Source organism: Biomphalaria glabrata, chromosome 7 (genome assembly GCF_947242115.1).
Source record: "Biomphalaria glabrata chromosome 7, xgBioGlab47.1, whole genome shotgun sequence".
Taxonomy (NCBI): Eukaryota; Metazoa; Mollusca; class Gastropoda; family Planorbidae; genus Biomphalaria; species Biomphalaria glabrata.
In genome coordinates this window covers 24,341,112-24,355,338 of record NC_074717.1, presented here as the reverse complement: position 1 = coordinate 24,355,338, position 14,227 = coordinate 24,341,112, and the positions used below count along the sequence as shown (strand labels likewise).

At 38.0% G+C, this 14,227-nt stretch overlaps 1 protein-coding gene across 3 annotated transcripts in view; it reads left to right on the top strand.

Annotated features, from left to right (window-relative positions):
• LOC106052405 (protocadherin-11 X-linked-like) overlaps positions 1–14,227 on the top strand; it is a 240,552-nt gene that overhangs the window by 25,409 nt on the left and 200,916 nt on the right. The gene's annotated exons all lie outside the window — the stretch shown is intronic.

The following is a 14,227-nucleotide window of genomic DNA, read 5'->3' as shown; positions in this document are numbered from 1 at the left end:
AACCTGTTCCTTTAGGATGATACATGTGCACATTCTTATGTTCTCTGTTGACTGTATAGTCCAGTCTTCTAGTACAAGGCGATTACATTCGGAGAAAGAGTTCGCTTGCACTAAGGCTTCACTTCTTTGCACTCCTTGTTTTTCAATACACATCTAAAAGGCTTGAGTTCGAGTCCTGGGGTTAAGTAGGAGTGAAGTATGTCACGTTGTAAAACATTCCCCTCAGCATGCACTCACTATTTTTGAAGTGATGATTGACTTGCGCATGTCAATTATTCTCTTTACACTAAATGTCATTCACAGTAGAACATAAGTCTGAGACGAGTGTGAACAACAGATAGTCGTAGCTTTTATTTCAGAGTTTCTATCGGACTGACTGCCAAGTACCCAACAAGGCTATAGAGCTCAGTCTGCCTACAACAAGGCTATAGAGCTCAGTCTGCCTACAACAAGGCTATAGAGCTCAGTCTGCCTACAACAAGGCTATAGAGCTCAGTCTGCCTACAACAAGGCTATAGAGCTCAGTCTGCCTACAACAAGGCTATAGAGCTCAGTCTGCCTACAACAAGACTATAGAGCTCAGTCTGCCTACAACAAGGCTATAGAGCTCAGTCTGCCTACAACAAGGCTATAGAGCTCAGTCTGCCTACAACAAGACTATAGAGCTCAGTCTGCCTACAACAAGGCTATAGAGCTCAGTCTCTCAACAACAAGGCTATAGAGCTCAGTCTGCCTACAACAAGGCTATAGAGCTCAGTCTGCCTACAACAAGGCTATAGAGATCAGTCTGCCTACAACAAGACTATAGAGCTCAGTCTGCCTACAACAAGGCTATAGAGCTCAGTCTGCCTACAACAAGGCTATAGAGCTCAGTCTGCCTACAACAAGACTATAGAGCTCAGTCTGCCTACAACAAGGCTATAGAGCTCAGTCTGCCTACAACAAGGCTATAGAGCTCAGTCTGCCTACAACAAGACTATAGAGCTCAGTCTGCCTACAACAAGGCTATAGAGCTCAGTCTGCCTACAACAAGGCAATAGAGCTCAGTCTGCCTACAACAAGGCTATAGAGCTCAGTCTGCCTACAACAAGGCTATAGAGCTCAGTGTTCCTACAACAAGGCTATAGAGCTTAGTCTCTCAACAAAATGGTTACAGGACCCATTCTGTCCACAACAAGGCTATAGAGCCCAATCTGCCCACAACAAATAAAAATGTGTCATGAAGTGTGTTACTGACTATACTACTGAAGTAACTGGATTAAGCCTGTCGTATGGCCACATCATTTATAACGTGACGTGTTGCCTTCTTGCTCCTCCAAACTAAATCAAGCCGCAGAAGCATTCCCCCCACCCCTCACGCTAGTGGCTCGCGTGTAAATGTATGTGAATCCCGGGCCAGAAAAAGGTTGGAAGCCATGATCTAGATCTACTCAGAAACTAATCATTTCAAAATCCAAATAGTTATATTTATTTGTGCAAAAGCAAATGTCTATCTTCATATTCTCCTAAACACTGATGGTAATGTTTTGATATCTTTAAAAAAGAAAGTCGTTAGTCCTAAGTCAACATGAGTTTGGTTAGCTGCTCAGATTTCTGGCCGGGTATTTAAGTTTAGTATCTTGTACAACGCAATCCACGGATCAATGTACTAGACTTGAGTTTTTTGTTTTTTTAGCTCCAAGACTTGAGAATACTGTGGTTAAAAGAGTTCTTTGAATGGAACTCTGGGAAGGAGTTCTCTTTCTCTTTTTTTTTAAATTATGTCTGTGACAGAGCTTAAAAAGAAAGATCTGAAATGTTGGTTTAGGGTTTAGATCATTGTGAGCTAAGTCACACAGACATGTGTAAGGGATGGGGAAACTGAGTAGACATTAGCCCCCAGGATGGGGATGGGATGGCTGCCTGGTCGAGTGGTGGGAGCTTCGAACTGTCGTCACGATGGTACTGAGCTTGAACCTCCTGACATCCTGTCGTAGACTTGTAGCACCAAACTTCTGGTAGGCAGTTCAACCGCTGTAGGGCCAATTATATTTTAACTTTTTAAAACTTGAAAGAATTTAATAAACTTCTTTGTGAACAATGCCATGTGTAGCTTTGATTCCAATAGAGACACATTTTACTGGAGATGAAATCAATTTAATAGACTAGTAATAATTTAAACTGGTATTTTGAACAAAATCTAACACATACAAAAAAAAAAACAAGTCTTTTAATTCTGGCATTCTGGAGTCGTCTGGCGTATCCATGACAGCTTACAAATGTCTCACTTATCTTGCATCATTCACACTGCAAAGCCTCCTACCAATCGCCTTCTTCTCACACACACTCAAACACACACACACACACACAGAACATAACGCACCCCTTCCCCTTTATATACAACGCCTGAAAGTTGACAGCTAACAAACAACAAAAATCGTTCAACGGCTGAGCTGATTTACCTGTATTATACCTGTGTATATCTACCTATGTGTACATATACCTGTGTATATTTACCTATGTGTACATATACCTGTGTATATCTACCTATGTGTACATATACATGTGTATATCTACCTATGTGTACATATACCTGTGTTTATCTATCTATGTGTACATATACCTGTGCATATCTACCTATGTGTACATATTCCTGTGTATATCTACCTATGTGTACATATACCTGTGTATATCTACCTAGGTGTACATATGTCGGGTATTGGAGCTGTATGAGTGATTCTTTGGAGACAAAGATCAGACGCATGAAGGTCACTCGTGTCAACTCGTCTGAACAGTCGTGTCACGATCTTCACTTAATGTCGAGCATAATCGTCGCACACCTCTTTCTTGACCTTTCTTGACCTTTCTGCCAGAGTAGCTTCTGTTTAAGATGTAGCAGAGTAACTTGGGGTTCAATTCTTGAATCTGCTCTAAGTAATCTAAGCGTAAAACCTCTGAGTGGAAGTTGAGTGCCTCATTTTGATAGTCAATGGCATTCATTACATCTACATTTATGTAACAACTTATCTTTATAGCAAAGATTGTTGAATTTGTTTTATAAGTTACAGGGGATAGGATTGTAGAGTTAGATGAGTGGAACACTAACATTGAGAAGCTTGAAACGAACAATACTTATTTTAATAGCTTAATTTTGTCCACATTTAACTAATTTTTAACAAAAAGATTATTTAAAATTTATTTAAAACTGGGATTCATTTCTTCCTTGTCAAACAAGCAGTTGCCTAAGTGACTTTTTATGATGATATGAAACTAATTACACTGGGGGATAATTTGAGACGAACCCCCCCCCCTGATAAAAAGATAAAGGTTTGAACAACTTTCGAACTCTCGAAGATAAAGTTCAGAATAGATCCACACAATCCCTCGTTAACATCATGTAGAGAAAATGGAAGTTTGTGAGCGTCTTACAAGATCTCTTTACTTAGCCTACTTAGCCTATAGCCAAATATGGAAAACACTCAGATAACACCATTGATAACACTATAGATAACACTATAGATAACACCATAGATAACACTCTAGATAACACCATAGATAACACTCTAGATAACACTCTAGATAACACCATAGATAAAACCATAGATAACACTATAGATAAAACTATAGATAACACCATAGATAACACCATAGATTAAACATTGCTTTTATCAGCCGTTGAAGTAGTTTTAAAAGCGACTTTTTTTACATAAACCTACATCTGTACATCTGATATGATTAAACGAATTTCTTTAAGCAGCAATGCTGTTCAGGGGCACATCAGGGGTAGGAGTTTTAACATTAAAAGCTTGTTCTGCCTATGAAATTTTTTGCAAACGACATGTACAGTTTGGGATCACGGGGTCACAGATTCTGACAGGGTGTAGCACTGTGTGCTGCAAACTGTCTAAGGGTCTCCGTGTTTGGGTATAGCTGCAAGGCAGCAGAGGTTTGAATTCAATTTTCCTTCTGCTCGGTGGGTTGCAAGCCAAGGGTAATGCGTCCATCTGCCCAAAGCTTGGGCGTTTAGGCGCCAGTTGCTCCCTTCGTCTCTATTTCTGTTAATGAAAACAGTTCCGTGGACCCAATATTTGAGCCAGACCTGAAAGATCAAGAAATACACGAGAAACTGCTGATTGCAAAAATTTTACCAGGATTCTTATGGCAAATTTATAAATTAATTAATATTTAATGTTTGAAGGACTGCTTCATAAAACAACAAATTTCCTTATGAAACATAATATCCGTAGCCACGTGTGATGCACCTGCAAAATATGTACACATGTCCAGTGTGTTTGGTGATTCCAGTAATTTATATTACTTATTTTTTTAAATACATTAGCTTAGTACTTTATCCATGAAAAGATTGATCTTTAAATGTAGCTTTAAGTGACTTGTTCATTCCTCGACTCACTTCAGTTAGAAATAAGTTTTTAAAAATGGCGTTGGGGAGAATTAGCAAAAATGCAATATAAGTTAAGCAGGAGGTCTACCGTAAACCAGAAAACATGGCAAGGGGTCTACGAGACAAAAACGTTTGGGAACCACTGCTCTATAGCATAAGAAATGTTTCAAGGTACTTAAAAGATCACTAGACTTTTTTTTTAAGTTATCTACCCATCTTCTCTTCTGAAGTTCAAAATGTCTACTACTTTTTTTTCCTGACATTTTATCTCGATGGCTTTAAAACTTGATTCCCTAAAGTCCATCTTCTTGTGTTCAAACGGTCAAACTTGACCTAGGTCTATTGTTTAGTTGCCATGACTGTCAGGAAAAAAAAAGTTCCTACCCTACACGAGTTCTCCATTAAATTCTGGAAGTATTTCCCCAGTTTTATGCGCACAGCGAGTGAAAGTCTTTTAAACCTTCTCCCAAGCCGACCTCTTTCTTTATTGTTCTTTTTTTATTTTTATTTTATTTTGGCTTAAATTTGTCCAGATTTTTCCGCCCTGCTTTTTTTGTATATCCATTAGGATCTCTTTTTTAAACTTTTATATTGCTGGTTGAACAAAAAAAAAAGAAGATAAGGTCTGCACTAAGATGTGCAACATTTTCCTAGTGTTTGAGGTGGAGGTGCTTTATAAATCTATAAATATAGGGAACTGCTGGTTCTGGCTAGTAAGTAAGTCTATTTATTAGACTGTGTAAATATAGGGAACTGCTGGTTCTGGCTAGTAAGTAAGTCTATTTATTAGACTGTGTAAATAGTCCCAAAGTATGCAATAAACTCTTTTCCTTCACCACTTCTATATTCTTACATCGTATGTTTTTACCAATGTTCAACTTTATTGAACGAGTTTCTTGCTCGAATTCACGGATATAAACCTAGATCTAAGTTGTTTCAGCATGGTCACCATTATTTACACTAACTTTTCATTAAAGTTTTTTTTTTTTTTTTACCTAGATCTAGTTGGTTTTTTAAGAATACCCAGTGCCAATCAAGAAAGTAAGTTTATTTACAGATTTGAAATGTTTTAATAATTGGGTTTAAAATGACTCGATGAAATAGTTTAAAATGACATCTGGTAAGTGAAGATATTGTCTCACAAACACTTAATAAACTATGTTGGCGTCTACGTACATTACAGAACATCCGGTTCTGGAGTTTCGAGGAACTGGGTAAGACCATTGCTCTCTGACAAACTTCTGCAGCCACCTGAACTCCAAATTGCCATCGTGTTCCATCTCTCCGGTCAGTATGGACTATAGGCGAGTGTTGACTTTTTGAGCATTTTTTTGCTCTCGCAAATTTACCGCCCAGAAATTTTCCCAGCAATGGAGAGGATACTCCATCTGGTTACAAAGGGAAAGTAACTTTTCTCAAAGCGTAAAGATGCCCGACACATTACATTGAGTCTACAATAGGTGCCGTTTAAACAACAAGCTTCATAGTAGCTCAAAGATGTTCTTCAAGTCATTTGTTGACGTAGTTAGTTTGAATATGAATCAAATCTTTAAATACTTTCACTTCGGCTAGATTTCAAAGGCTGTCTCTTCTCCTGGAAATTATCTTAACTCTTTGATGGCAGAAAGGGGAATTTACTTTTCTTTTACTTTTCTCTTTTTTTTTTTTTTTTTGATGCCAGAGAAAGTAAAAAAAGAAGCAAGATTCTCTTTATTAATGAATCACATGAATCTTCGGCGAAGGTCAACATTTTGAAAAGTTGTTCCTTCACTCACATTTGTCCTAATGTTTTGTACTCTGCAGAATCATGCTGTTGTAGCCTTCAGACTGGTTTTCACTGCAGATTTTAATTCAACACTTAGCATATGTCAGGTTGCGAATTATTTAATGTCATTATTTTTGAAAGACGGCGCAAATATTACATAAGCAGGCTCTGTTTCAAGTAAACACAGATTCATTGACAGTCTTTCTACTGAAATACTATGAACAAGTCTCGTTTTTTAAAACAAAAAAAGGGGGGGGGGGTATTTGAACGGACGGAGAGTAACCCTCAAAAGGTCATGTTAACACAAAGTGACATCCTGGATGTCAATAACTGCCCTCGTACCAGCAGTCAGTGACAGGAGTCACGAAAGTCATCAATTGGCTACATCAGTCTGGTCAAGTCGGAAATTTCCATCTATAGAAACTTGACCTGTAGACTGCTGAATGAGAAAGTGGACAGGGGAGGAGAGTCAAGAGTATTGAGATACTACTTATATGATTACCTTCATTCTAGGTCATGAAAAGTTGAAAATTGCACAAACTTATATTATAGCTTTTGTATTATACTTATAGCATGCTCAAAGTGCTATGGTCCAATCTCATTTGTGGGCCGGTGGTGGGGGGGGGGGGGGGGAGTATCTGTTCTGCCTTTAGGCGCTCAATAAACACAACTCTGCTCGAATCGGGTGTCGAACCTCGAGTCACCTTCATTCCAAGTTCAAGCGTACTTAGCCTCTCGACCACGCATCACACTTAGGATTAGATAAGAGTCTATCTATCTATCTATCTATCAATCTATTTATCTATCTATCTATCTATCTATCTATCTATATCTATCTATCTATCTATCTATCTATTTATCTGTCTATTTATTATCTATCTTATCTATCTATCTATCTATCTATCTATCTATCTATCTATCTATCTATCTATATCTATCTATCTATCTATCTATCTATCTATCTATCTATCTATCTATCTATCTATCTATCTATCTATCTATTTATCTATTTATCTGTCTATCTATTATCTATCTTATCTATCTATCTATCTATCTATCTATCTATCTATCTATCTATCTATCTATCTATCTATCCACCTATCTATCTCTCACGTTCTGTCTTTCTCTACCCCTCCATTTCTCTTTCTCTCTTTTATTAAATGTGGTCTTTTAACTTTCTTTAACTTATCTCTAACTTCCACTTAACATTCTGCTCCTTGCTTCCTCTATCTGGTTGAACATTCTGCCTATTGGTTCCTCTATCTGGTTGAACATTCTGCCTATTGCTTCCTCTATCTGGTTGAACATTCTGCCTATTGCTTCCTCTATCTGGTTGAACATTCTGCCTATTGCTTCCTCTATCTGGTTGAACATTCTGCCTATTGGTTCCTCTATCTGGTTGAACATTCTGCCTATTGGTTCTTCTATCTGGTTGAACATTCTGCCTATTGGTTCCTCTATCTGGTTGAACATTCTGCCTATTGCTTCCTCTATCTGGTTGAACATTCTGCCTATTGGTTCCTCTATCTGGTTGAACATTCTGCCTCTTGGTTCCTCTATCTGGTTGAACATTCTGCCTATTGCTTCCTCTATCTGGTTGAACATTCTGCCTATTGCTTCCTCTATCTGGTTGAACATTCTGCCTATTGGTTCCTCTATCTGGTTGAACATTCTGCCTATTGCTTCCTCTATCTGGTTGAACATTCTGCCTATTGGTTCCTCTATCTGGTTGAACATTCTGCCTATTGGTTCCTCTATCTGGTTGAACATTCTGCCTATTGGTTCCTCTATCTGGTTGAACATTCTGCCTATTGCTTCCTCTATCTGGTTGAACATTCTGCCTATTGGTTCCTCTATCTGGTTGAACATTCTGCCTCTTGGTTCCTCTATCTGGTTGAACATTCTGCCTATTGCTTCCTCTATCTGGTTGAACATTCTGCCTATTGCTTCCTCTATCTGGTTGAACATTCTGCCTATTGGTTCCTCTATCTGGTTGAACATTCTGCCTATTGCTTCCTCTATCTGGTTGAACATTCTGCCTATTGGTTCCTCTAACTGGTTGAACATTCTGCCTATTGGTTCCTCTATCTGACTATCTGTTTGATTTTGTCCAATTTAAACAATTCAAATAGCATTGAAAACATTTATTTCCCTTGAATTTAATGTTGGTCACGGTCACATTGATATAAATAGCTCAAGACTTAAAAAATTAATTTCATCTTTTAAATGTTAACAGAAGGTTTTAAACCCAGTTTGACGTTACAATTATACCCAGAAAAAAGACAGACATCTTGCAAAACAAAACCAACGTTTAAATAATGAAATATTCACAGACCTAAGATTCCCCGTGGACCTGCGGCCATATTGGAAACTTTTTTTTACCTGACTGGTCTGTAAGGAGACTTTTGATAGAAATCAATGGAACTTTGATTGTTACATTTTAATGGAGGGAGAGGGATGATAAAAAAAAACAAAAAGGGGGAGGGGGTGAAGGTAGAGTCCTTCAGCCCAGCAGAGCATAAACTTTAAATTTCTCATATCAATTCCCTTGAAATCCCTTAAACATTTCTAGCAGGCGGAGGCTGAATGAGGTCGTCTGTAAGTTTCTAGGGGAAGTAGACAAGAAGAGTCCAATCTAAATTTAGTCTGGTTACATGCAGGACAGGTTGTAACTCCAGACAGCTAGTCCCAGTAAACCTTGTAACTCCAGACAGCTAGTCCCAGTAAACCTTGTAACTCCAGACATCTAGTCCCAGTAAACCATGTAACTCCAGACAGCTAGTCCCAGTAAACCTTGTAACTCCAGACATCTAGTCCCAGTAAACCATGTAACTCCAGACATCTACTCCAAGTAAACCTTGTAACTCCAGACATCTAGTCCCAGTAAACCTTGTAACTCCAGACAGCTAGTCCAAGTAAACCTTGTAACTCCAGACAGCTAGTCCCAGTAAACCTTGTAACTCCAGACATCTAGTCCCAGTAAACCATGTAACTCCAGACAGCTAGTCCAAGTAAACCTTGTAACTCCAGACAGCTAGTCCAAGTAAACCTTGTAACTCCAGACATCTAGTCCCAGTAAACCATGTAACTCCAGACATCTAGTCCCAGTAAACCATGTAACTCCAGACAGCTAGTCCAAGTAAACCTTGTAACTCCAGACAGCTAGTCCAAGTAAACCTTGTAACTCCAGACAGCTAGTCCCAGTAAACCTTGTAACTCCAGACAGACAGCTAGTCCAAGTAAACCTTGTAACTCCAGACAGACAGCTAGTCCAAGTAAACCTTGTAACTCCAGACAGACAGCTAGTCCAAGTAAACCTTGTAACTCCAGACAGACAGCTAGTCCAAGTAAACCTTGTAACTCCAGACAGACAGCTAGTCCCAGTAAACCTTGTAACTCCAGACAGACAGCTAGTCCAAGTAAACCTTGTAACTCCAGACAGCTAGTCCAAGTAAACCTTGTAACTCCAGACATCTAGTCCCAGTAAACCATGTAACTCCAGACATCTAGTCCCAGTAAACCATGTAACTCCAGACAGCTAGTCCAAGTAAACCTTGTAACTCCAGACAGCTAGTCCAAGTAAACCTTGTAACTCCAGACAGCTAGTCCCAGTAAACCTTGTAACTCCAGACAGACAGCTAGTCCAAGTAAACCTTGTAACTCCAGACAGACAGCTAGTCCAAGTAAACCTTGTAACTCCAGACAGACAGCTAGTCCAAGTAAACCTTGTAACTCCAGACAGACAGCTAGTCCAAGTAAACCTTGTAACTCCAGACAGACAGCTAGTCCCAGTAAACCTTGTAACTCCAGACAGACAGCTAGTCCAAGTAAACCTTGTAACTCCAGACAGCTAGTCCAAGTAAACCTTGTAACTCCAGACAGACAGCTAGTCCAAGTAAACCTTGTAACTCCAGACAGCTAGTCCAAGTAAACCTTGTAACTCCAGACAGCTAGTCCAAGTAAACCTTGTAACTCCAGACAGACAGCTAGTCCAAGTAAACCTTGTAACTCCAGACAGCTAGTCCAAGTAAACCTTGTAACTCCAGACAGACAGCTAGTCCCAGTAAACCTTGTAGCTCCAGACAGCTAGTCCAACTAAACCTTGTAGCTCCAGACAGCTAGTCCAAGTAAACCTTGTAACTCCAGACACTAGTCCCAGTAAACCTTGTAACTCCAGACAGCTAGTCCCAGTAAACCTTGTAACTCCAGGCAGCTAGTCCAAGTAAACCTTGTAACTCCAGACAGCTAGTCCAAGTAAACCTTGTAGCTCCAGACAGTTTGTCCAAGTAAACCTTGTAACTCCAGACAGCTAGTCCAAGTAAACCTTGTAACTCCAGACATCTACTCCAAGTAAACCTTGTAACTCCAGACAGCTAGTCCCAGTAAACCTTGTAACTCCAGACAGCTAGTCCAAGTAAACCTTGTAACTCCAGACAGCTAGTCCAAGTAAACCTTGTAACTCCAGACAGCTAGTCCCAGTAAACCTTGTAACTCCAGACATCTACTCCAAGTAAACCTTGTAACTGCAGACAGCTAGTCCAGTAAACCATGTAACTCCAGACATCTAGTCCCAGTAAACCTTGTAACTGCAGACAGCTAGTCCAATCCTCGAGCCTCAACTCACTATCCATCCTATTTATAAGCTATTGGTCTTTCTCGTGGCTACATCAGAAGCTAGTCAGCCAATTATGTATACACTCCATAACATTCAGTCTGGGTGTTGATTTCTTGATGTTAAATCTCAACGTAACTTGTTCAATCTACGCTTCGCTTCAACTTGTGATGTCTTAGATCAAAGCTGCTCTTGCATCTAGAAATAAAATGTTTTGTTATCGGCCTCCGGTAGCGCAAAGTCGCTTTTGGTGTTGTGTTGACAGATTGTCCACCTGTCCGTTGGCGAATGAAAATCCGATGTCACGATCGCATGTATCGTGCTAGAAAATCATGCCAACGGCTATTTCGAGTATTCTGATAAAGAGTCTTTAGAGCATTTGAAATAAAGATTGAAAGTTTTATGAAGCACTAGACATATATTACCCGATACCCGCGGGTCTAAATTTGCGTATCACTGTCAATATAGTCACTGAGTGTGTTTTGGAAACAAGTAAACGAAATAATAATGCTATAAGAAAGCGAATGCGTGAATTTAAAAAAATAGCATGAATGGAGCTATCAAAATAGATAATCGACCTAAATCCACTTTTTTAATAAAAACATTTGCTTGTAGGTCTAAATATATTTAGATCTAGAGTCTAGATACTATTATAATAGTTGTAGACCTACTATTAAAAGAGTGAATTCAATGACTCAAGAAGCTTATTAATTATTGTATGTTAGTATATTTAATATCCCCATATAGAGCCTCATGTAGCCTGTTCAATCATAGTGTGTTTACATAGCGGTGTGCACGACACATGAATGGGAATATTAAAATGCTTGTCAACATGGAAGCTATAGCGAACGAATGCATGAAAAAAATGCTTTAGAAAAACAAAATTTGATGGTTAATATGATTAAAATATGAAATGAATGGACTTTATTTTGTATATTAATGTGTTAAAGTATAAAGTAGTTCTTTCCTCTTTGAATTAGATCTAGAATTAGAGTTAGATCCAGACTGTCTAGAGTCTAGACTTAGATGTCGGATTCGATAGATGAATGGGATTATAAAGAACGTCTAACTTCACAGATATAAGGAAAGAATGTATGTAAAAATGCTTTTGAAAGACAAATTTGAAGGTTAGTTTTATTAAATAATGAAATCAATAGACTATATTTTGTGTCCAAGTAAAAAACAATATGTGCAAAGTGTAGTTCTTAAAATTAGATCTAGATAATCCCCATGGTAAACATGGCCTAGATCCATAAAATACTTTCATAGAGTTGTGCAACTTTTTTTTTGAGGGTCTTAAGTTTGTTTTAGGGCTACTATACATACGTCACGGTTCCAGTTAGTACCCAAGGAACATTTATGCCAAGTTTTATCAAGATTGATCAAACGGTCTTGATTTCTATTCGTAACATACATACATACGCCTTACTTTCTACTTTACAGTATAGATTATGTAATGTTTAGTTACCAGGAGTCTATAATCAGCTTTGAAATAATCTAAGTCTTTGCCTTTTGTGACATTTATATAAATATATACATTTGAGAGAGAGAGAGACAGACAGAGACAGACAGACAGCGACTGAGAAACAGGAAAGAGAAAGTATATATAACGTTAAAGCTAAAACATACTGGTGTAGTATACTGATGTTATATAAGTTGAAACATACTGGCATACATACAGACATAGGAAGAATGCCTGGTCGTACGGTCTGCGCACCACTGTCGTTCGGTCGTCTCGGTGGTCCAGGGTTCATACCCAGCCCGTTTCACTGCCGCTTCCATCCCCTTTCGTCCCGAGGAAAGTTTGGACTAGGAAATAGATTATCAGGTGTTTTAATTATACAAAGAATGTTAAACATCTTACAAAACGAACTTAAAACTACTGATGTAACATTGTGAACAAAATTAAAACGGATCTTCAAGACAAAAATAAGACCTATTTGTGAAGCCCTCTGAATTTCTTTATCAGCGATTTCTATTTTGTAACTTTAACATATTTATTGATTTGTCTAATTGTACTTTTGTGTTGTGAAAATAATAGTCTATATTAACAATACAAACAAAGACAATATCCAACGTTGAAATATTAGCCATTAATCAGCCAACAGCCATGGCTCAGTGTCTCAATCAAAGCTTTCATAATCAGATGATTGATTTCATTCTCATATATTTATTCAATTAAAACAGTGATATCTAATCCAGTCCAAGCTAAAACTTGTATGAATCTTAGTAGTCCATTTCTCTCTGGTCACTGTAGACTGCAATGTGACACGAATTCCTCTCGAGACACCTGATTCATTTGATACTTGCCGCGGTAACGTGAGAATCGCTCTTCACCATAATCCCCATTGTGTTCTGAAATTTTAACTCAAGGGCTCTCAAGTTTCCAACCAATTTCGCCTCTTGAAATAGTTTTTTTTTCTTTTGTTTATGTTGTTGTTCATTTTTTTAAATTGCACTTTTTTCCCTTGGACTCTAAAGCTTTGAAAGAAACTTTTTTGTTATGTTTATGTACAGATTAAATAAAGATCAAATTTAGCGAAAAAACAAATAGAACATTTTAACCCCCTCAAAAAATCAATTATTTTAATTGGCAAAAAAAAGTTTAATTTTAAAAAACATGAGAAGATACACACACTCAAGCGTGCACACACACATTCCCTGACTTACACACACACACACACACACACACACACACACACACACACACCAAGGAAGTTTTTAAAAAATTGAAGAAAATAATGAGAAAAAAAAATGTGTGCTTTATTTTGTTTTATGTACAGTCATGGTCTCTGGTCAGTGTGGTTGTTCTTCTGGGTTATTTTAAACTCAATTTTTCTTGTTAGAACTTTAGCAGAGGCTCCGAGATAAAGAGTTTAAGAGTTTGACGATAGCACTATGTCTGTGTTTTTTTTTTTTTTATCTTGCAGGATTAACATGCATGACTAGATTAACCTAGGAACACGCATAGGTCGTAATCATCTTCTTTTTTGAAGTAACATCTGTATCTGATAAGATAAATACCTAACTCTACAAGTTCCTTTCACAACCCTAACCCAACCCTAACCTTAATCTCTGGTTTAAATGTCATTCTACCACCAGCTCCCACTCTCTTCATAGGTAATACTTGGACGTTGGACGAGTATTTCGAAAACATCTCGAACGGTTTTCCTATCAATTGAACTAGGTTTGGAAACAACGAAACACTAGCTAATTGGGCACTCAATGGAATTTCTTATTTCACATTTATAATCTTTCAAATTTATTTAATCATCTTAAAATTAAATTTCGATTACCATTAGCAAAATTATTCATTATTTCGCTCTCCTCCTGTAAATCGTCTGCCAAGTTGAGTCGCAGAAAGTATGACGTCATTTGTGACAAAGATTTATAATAATTAGGAGCCGAAACAAAACAACAAAGTGGCTTCCAGGGCCTCAACAAAAAGTCATGAATTCCTCCTATATTA